Source organism: Macrotis lagotis, chromosome 1, assembly GCF_037893015.1.
Source record: "Macrotis lagotis isolate mMagLag1 chromosome 1, bilby.v1.9.chrom.fasta, whole genome shotgun sequence".
Lineage (NCBI taxonomy): Eukaryota > Metazoa > Chordata > Mammalia > Peramelemorphia > Peramelidae > Macrotis > Macrotis lagotis.
Window position 1 is genome coordinate 560,324,494 of NC_133658.1, and position 7,242 is coordinate 560,331,735.

At 38.8% G+C, this 7,242-nt stretch overlaps 1 pseudogene; it reads left to right on the forward strand.

Annotated features, from left to right (window-relative positions):
• Positions 1 to 1,038: 1,038 nt before the first annotated feature.
• LOC141505412 (HCLS1-associated protein X-1 pseudogene) lies at positions 1,039 to 1,800 on the forward strand (annotated as a pseudogene).
• Positions 1,801 to 7,242: the final 5,442 nt, after the last annotated feature.

Consider the following 7,242-nt stretch of genomic DNA (forward strand, 5'->3'; position numbering starts at 1 on the left):
CATGTAGTTTAAAATCTATGCCTTCAGACTAGACAAGGTAAGACAAGCTAACCCAGTAATTGCCATGGATTTAAGTGATTGTTCAAGTGAGTATACACTGAAAGATACTGTCTGAATTTAAAAATAATCAAATATAGGGGCAGCTAGATGGGGTGGTAGATAGAGCACTGGTCCTGGTGTCAGGAGGACCTGAGTTAAAATCCAACCTCAGAGGCTTAATGATTAACTAACCGTGTGACCTTGGGCAAGTCACTTAACCCATTCCCTTAAGTTAGAAAAAAAACATTAACTGTACCCTCCAAAGATATAATTGATGCATATACCAGTCAGACTTGGTTGTACTATGACATTCCTCACACTATCTCCACTCTAATTAGAAGGGGAGGTATTCTGATAGGAGTAGCCAAGCATGATTAGCACTGTAAGAATTAGAAATATTTGTCCCCTATAACAATCTAAATCACCTCTTCAAGAAAAGTGGTCTTTACTCCTGTCCTTACCTTGCTCCTGGCATATAAACATGGTGGGAATGAGAATGTGCTACAGAATTGTGGTTGCATTTTAAAGTACTTAGCATAGTTCTTAATATATAATAGGTGTTCATTAATATTTATTTTCTCCACTCCATCTTATATTTTGAAAAAGTTATGTATAGATCATTGGTGTCAATGGAGGAGTGCATTTATTTGATCCAGATCAGCAATTTCTTTATAATTAAAGATTTTATTTATTTTGAGTTTTACAATTTTTCCCCCAATCTTACTTCCCTCCCCCCACAGAAAGCAATTTGTCAGTCTTTACATTGTTTCCATGTTGTGCATTGATCCAAATTGAGTGTGATGAGAGAGAAATCATATCCTTAAGGAAGAAACATTAAAGTATAAGAGATAGCAAGATCCTCCACAGCTTTGCTTCTTTCCTCACCCCCAGACCCAGAGACCCCCTCTTCGGGGGCATGAGAAGAGAGGAGGGGGAGGAGGAGGGGGAGGAGGAGGAGGAGGAGGAGAGGAGGAGGAGGGGGAGGGAGAGGGGGAGGAGGAGGAGGAGGAGGAGGAGGAGGAGGAGGAGGAGGAGGAGGAGGAGGAGGAGGAGGAGGAAGGAGCAGGGGGCTCCTGGGGCCGCAGGTTCGGAGGCCGCGGGGCCCCGAGGACTTCACTTTCGGCTTTAGTTTTGGCCACGGAGATGAGATGCGTTTCCACGATCACTTCGGCTTTGACGAACTGATTCGGGATTTCAATCGGATGTTCGTTGACATGGGGGCCTGGACCCTGCCCTCCCGCCCCCCTGGCCCCAAACGAGGGCCGCAGGGAGGGGGAGACCATCCGGGACTGGATGCTCAAGTATCCGGACAGCCCCCAGGCCAGGATTTTCAGCCGGGGCTCGGGGAGCTGTCCGGGACCCTCGGCTCCCAAAGGCGTTCCAGACTGGGACTCCAAGAGGCCTCTGCGCGGGTTTGGTGATGTGTGGCCAGACCCTGATGTTAGAACCAGAGAAGACAAGGATCTTGAGTCCCAGGTCTCACAGGAGGGCCTGGGTCAAGTTCTGCAGCCCCAGCCTAAATCATACCTCAGAAGCGTCTCCATTACCAAAATAACTGGACCAGATGGGAAGGTGGAGGAGCATCGTACTGTCATAGATAGTGAGGGCCATAAAGAAACCACTGTAACCCGAAGAGAAGCAGATGGAAGTTCTAGAGATGATTCAGGCAACTGACAGCCTCCAGACTTGGGGGACAGCTCTTCCATCCTGGATTCGTAACTAGGACGATGGTTCCGGTCTTGGTGACCAACTTGACTCCATGGATCACTCCCTTGCCTCCTTGCCATCTGGGGCTCCTGACATCACTAGTTGGCTCAGCTGTTCTTCTTGCCACAGTGAGGGTACCCTACATGTGGTATTGTGACAAGTAAAGAAAAAGCTAACTTCCAGTCTTCCCCTCTACCCCATGTTGTCCCCCAATAAAATCTTTATTTATGCTAAAAAAAAGAGATAGCAAGATCAGACAATAAGATATCTGTTTTTCCCCCTAAATTAAAGGGAATAGTCCCTGAACTTTGTTCAAACTCCACAATTCTTTATCTGGATACAGATAGTATTCTCCATTGCAGACAACCCCAAATTATTCCTGATTATTGCACTGATGGAATGAGAAAGTCCATCAAGGTTGCAGATCAGCAATTTTGTCCTAAGAATCCATAAAGGAGAGAGACAGATAGATGATGAAGAAAGTGTTGGATGTCCCCCTCATTTCGTTGTTACCACATCAATAGGACTTACAACAAACAGATGCATCATATTTTGATGATGAATTATTTCATTTTTATCTAGCCAAGTTCTAAGGAAATTAAAAGCCATATGTGCTTATACTGTCCTCAGGTTCAGTTCATGAAATACCACCACTTGTACTGTTCTAGTTAAGTCTTTGATGACTGGTGAATTTCTAAAAGGTAACCTCTAAGTCCAAATAAGCTGAACCAATCTAGGTCTGGATTCTGATTCATAATACTTGTGAGGAATGCATTAGTAATATATGTTTACATAGTTTTATTCTGAAAGATAAGGCATTGTGCCCAAGGTAAGGGGAAATGGGCAATGTATTCAATCCTGAACAGGGATAGTCAACTCCTAAGTGGATGTCCTGAGTATTATAGAACATCTTGTGATTAGTATAGAAAGCTAAAATTCAGCATGGCTACATCGCAAAGATGGGAAATGCAGAACAGTGAAGAAAAGCAATATGGACAGATTGACTAGACAGCTGAAAAGACTGGAAGAGTAGAATATAGGCAAGTTTTGAAGTAATTTGAATTTAATAGAATGTTTATTTGATTCTTAAAATAATAAGAAGGCCTGTAAGCTTATTGTGTAAGTGACATAAGCAGACCTATGTTTTAAAAATATCACTTGGGTGGTTATACAGAGAATGACTAACAGAGGAGAAAAATCTGAATATGGTTCCCCAAGTAGCAAGTTGTTGAAATAGTCCAGAAGAGATATTATAAGAGCCTGAACTATAATGGTGGCCATGTAAATGGGAAGGAGAAAATAAATATTAGAAAACTTATTTCATGCTTAGGCATGAAATAAAGTGAGTCATAAAGAATGTATTTATTATTTCCTTTGATGGAAATAAATTATAGTTAGATAAATTCTATAAATATGTATTTTTATATGTCCCTTGAAAACAAGTGTATATTTGTGTGCACTTCTGTGAATATTCCCTTGAATCTCCAACAAAATCATTTTTGTTTCTGTTCAGTTGTATCAAACTCTTCAGGACCCCATGGACAACAGTAAACCAACAATGTCCATGGGATTTTTCTGTAACAATAATCGAGTGCTTCACTATTTTATTCTCCTGTGGCCTTTTTCATGATCTCTTCAGAATATAGGCCCAGTAGTCATATTACTGGATCAAAGGGTATGCACCTTTTTATTACCTTTTGACCATATTTTCAGATTGCTCTCCAGTTAGGTTGTATGAGTTCACTCGTAAGTCAACTCAGGAGCCAACTCCTGAATATTTCATGATTGGGACAAAAAAAAAGGCAAGCAGTGATTAAATGACTTGTCCAAGGTCACACAGTCAGTATCTGAGACTAGATTTGCACTTAGGTCTTCCTGATTCCAGGAGCAGCTGCCTATCCACTGAACTACCTAGCTGCCTCCAATTAAACCATTATAGTAAGAATAATAAAAATAATAGGTGTAAATATATATATATATATATGTGCATTATGTAAATGCACATGTATAAATATAATCACCTATATTTGTGTGTTTATATGTGTGTATCTATTTATTTCATTCCTCATTTACAGAGGAACAATGATATCATATGTTTATATAGTGGCTCATATGTGAATTGATTTTAAGTGAGATAAATTTGCTCAAAATCATCAGTCTCACACTTTCTTCCAGAGTCATTGAAGTTCAGTGACAAGAAAAATAGGCAAGATAACCAGCAATGGCCTGGGATGCAGTGTATGGATTTGTCATTTGTGATGTACAAGCATTCCAAAGCACCTAATTTGGTGGTCTTCATATCCATCAGAACAAATTGTTCTCCAATGCCCATTCCACCAAAGGAAGTCTTCACATTCTGGATACCCCCCACCTCACCAAGAGTGTAAGTCTTTTCTATTACACTCAACCTTGTTTAGGCAATGCCCTGGGATGGTTTTATTGATTTGTGACCTCTTTTCATACTATAACATATTGGGCCACAAGATGAAGTAATTTCATTGGATGAAGGTGGACATGAAAGGTAGATGAACAACCCTATAAAGAGCTTAACAAGCTTCACACCAAAAGTGTTATTTCTCCCTGAATACTTCATATTATAATATACATATGTGTATAGGTACACTTAGGTATATATGTATGCATGCATGTATATAAATATATATGCATACTTAGAGATTTCAATATAAGATTTGGAAATCATTTTCTACAAAGACATAAATCAAGACAGAAAATATATTCACAACAATTTTTTTTAACCTTTGAGAATATGCTGTCTACAGATCCAACACTTATAGGACTGCAGGATGAGAGGGTGGGAATTTTTTTGGACTAATCATTCTTGCTATATAATAAATAGCTGATCCTATACTAATGATTACTGAAACTTGTTGAAATGGTTCAAATTTTGAATATTTATTTTCCTTCAATGTAATAAAGATTGAAAATACATTATTATATATATTATAAGACACATTTAATAAAATAAAATCATATATACTCATTTGACTAGCAATTGAAATAATAATCTTTATAAAAATCAGAGGATTTCAATCCTCTCTCACATGTTTGCAACCTATCATTTAACTTTTCAGTCTCAGTTTCCTCATTTCTAAAATGAGACAATTGAACTATTGGGTTATACAGTCCATTCAAGATAGAAATCTATTATGCTAGCAATGATGTACCACATCCTAATGAGAATAAAATTCTATTTTTTGATGTACTTTTAAGGACAACAATTAATTTGATTTTTGGCTATTGTTGCTATTTCATAGGTTGCATACAAAATCCATTCATGGGGGCATAGAGTAGATGTATTATATTCCCCATGATGACCGTTATTTATGAAATGGAACAAAGTATTTCATTTTTTAAAAAATATGGCTAGAAAAGGAGGTGGTTCATGGGAAAAGTAAGGTTGTGGGAAAAGAAAGTCAGGCTGAGTACCACATTAAATATATAGTTTTTAAAAAAATGATTCAGAAACTAGATTTTTAACTTGAGGTCTGTTGTTACAAAATTTAGTTCATGAATAGATTTCAGAAGACCCATAAACAAGAGAACTGAGGAATATATATTTATTTTCATTAATATCTAGCTGAAATTTAACATTTTCTTATATTATTTAAAATATTTAAATGAGAGTAATAGGCTCAAACAGAATTCCAAAGAGGTCTAGGACTCAAAAAAAAAGTTTACAAATTTATGATGAAAAGAAATGAACACATTGGGCAGAACTCTGTAAAGGATTTAAGGGAAAACAAAACATACCTAAATGGAAGAGGTAAAAATTGGTGGCAAAACTCAATGTCATCATTCATTGTTGCAATACTAACTTTTAGAAACTTACTCACAAACTGATATATTAAGACAAGTTGTTTTTTGTTTTAAAAATACAGATGGCAAAGCAGAATCAGCAACCCAGCCAATCTCTCCCAATCTTCTTAAAATAACTTTAATGTAACATTTCAAATAAAATTCAGAAGCAGTGGATTCAACAAAAGTTCAGGGTGAACATTTTGCAGACCAAAACAACTAAGGAAATTGGTAGAAGACATCTGTGAGACAAGATTGGGTGAACAATGGAAGTAGCTGCCAAAGTGGCAGGAGCAGCTTGGGAACTTTCATTCCAGAGATGGTAAAGGGGCAATGCAAATGGTCAGAAAGCTGTTGATTGACCCTAAACTGACAATGGGGACAGGAATGAATGCTCCTTGACAATTGCACTACCATATATATATTAATAGTTCAGGGTGGAGAGAAGTGCTGTGATTTGTCACAAGGGCAAAAAAGACTTTGGTCAAAGTTCCAGGGAAAAGAGGGGTGCTAGCAGGAGCAGAAGAAAAACCCTTCCTGAGTTTAAAAAAAGTACCAATAGGAGAGAATGACCACACACTTTGGAAATGCTAAAAATTTAGCAGATTCCCCCAGAATCAGTTCTGAAAGAAACCAGAAATACCACAAAGAAGTCCCAAGTTTGAGCCAATGCCTCTGCAACTTCTGGTGAGAGAATCTAACTTTAAAATAAATTTAAAAAATCGATAAATAGACTAGAAAATCTTCTGAGGCAGAGCCAAGATGGCCATGTGAAGCTAACATGCTCCTAGGGCTTTTCCCTATCAAAGATAAATGAAACCTCTGCACAGACATTAAAGCTACAGATTCCAGCAAGAAAAGAGAAGATCCAAAGAAGTTTTCAACAGTAGACATCATGAAGGATTTTCACTGAAGGTCTGTCTCTTTGGAGAAAAAGGGAAAATAAAGCCAAGCAAGACTGGAGAGTGAGGAAGCCAGTGGGAGACTTTGAGTCACAGTGGAGTCCAGGTCCCAACAGCTTGATAACAGCATTGATCATGTTTGTCCCTTATTCTCAAAGAGGACTATGACATTGGAAGTGATGCTATGACAAGCATATAAATTGGATTTGAGTGAAGGGGTGCTGTGCTAAGTCACCAGCATCACTTTCTCCTCCAGAGCCATAAGGGTCCAGTGGTCAGATATGAAACAGGATGATTGAAGCTCCTGATGTGAGGCAATCAGGGTTAAGTGACTTGTCCAAGGTCACATAGTAAGAATTTAGTGTCTGAGGCTGGATTTGAACTCCTCTTCTCCTGACTACAAGGTCAGTGCTCTATCCACTGCACCACCTAACCTCCCCAACAGCATAGATGCTGGCAGCTACATAGCAAGCTAGCAGGGAGGGTCCCAACCCCAAACAAAGTCTGAACCCTGGGAAGACTGAGGCAAAATACAGGACTGTTGGGAACAAACCACTACATACAGGAGGAAGTAAAGCTCTGCAAAGGCAAGGCCTAGACTGCATAGGCAACATTTTAATCAAGGACAAGACAGGGATCAGACTCAGGTCCCAGCATAAAAAGCCTGGATCTGTCTACCCTCAGAGGCTAAAACAAGAAAGATGAGCATAAAAGCTAAAAGAGCTGTCACTGTAGAAAACTACTTTGCAGATAAAGATGATAACAATGTCATGCTGGA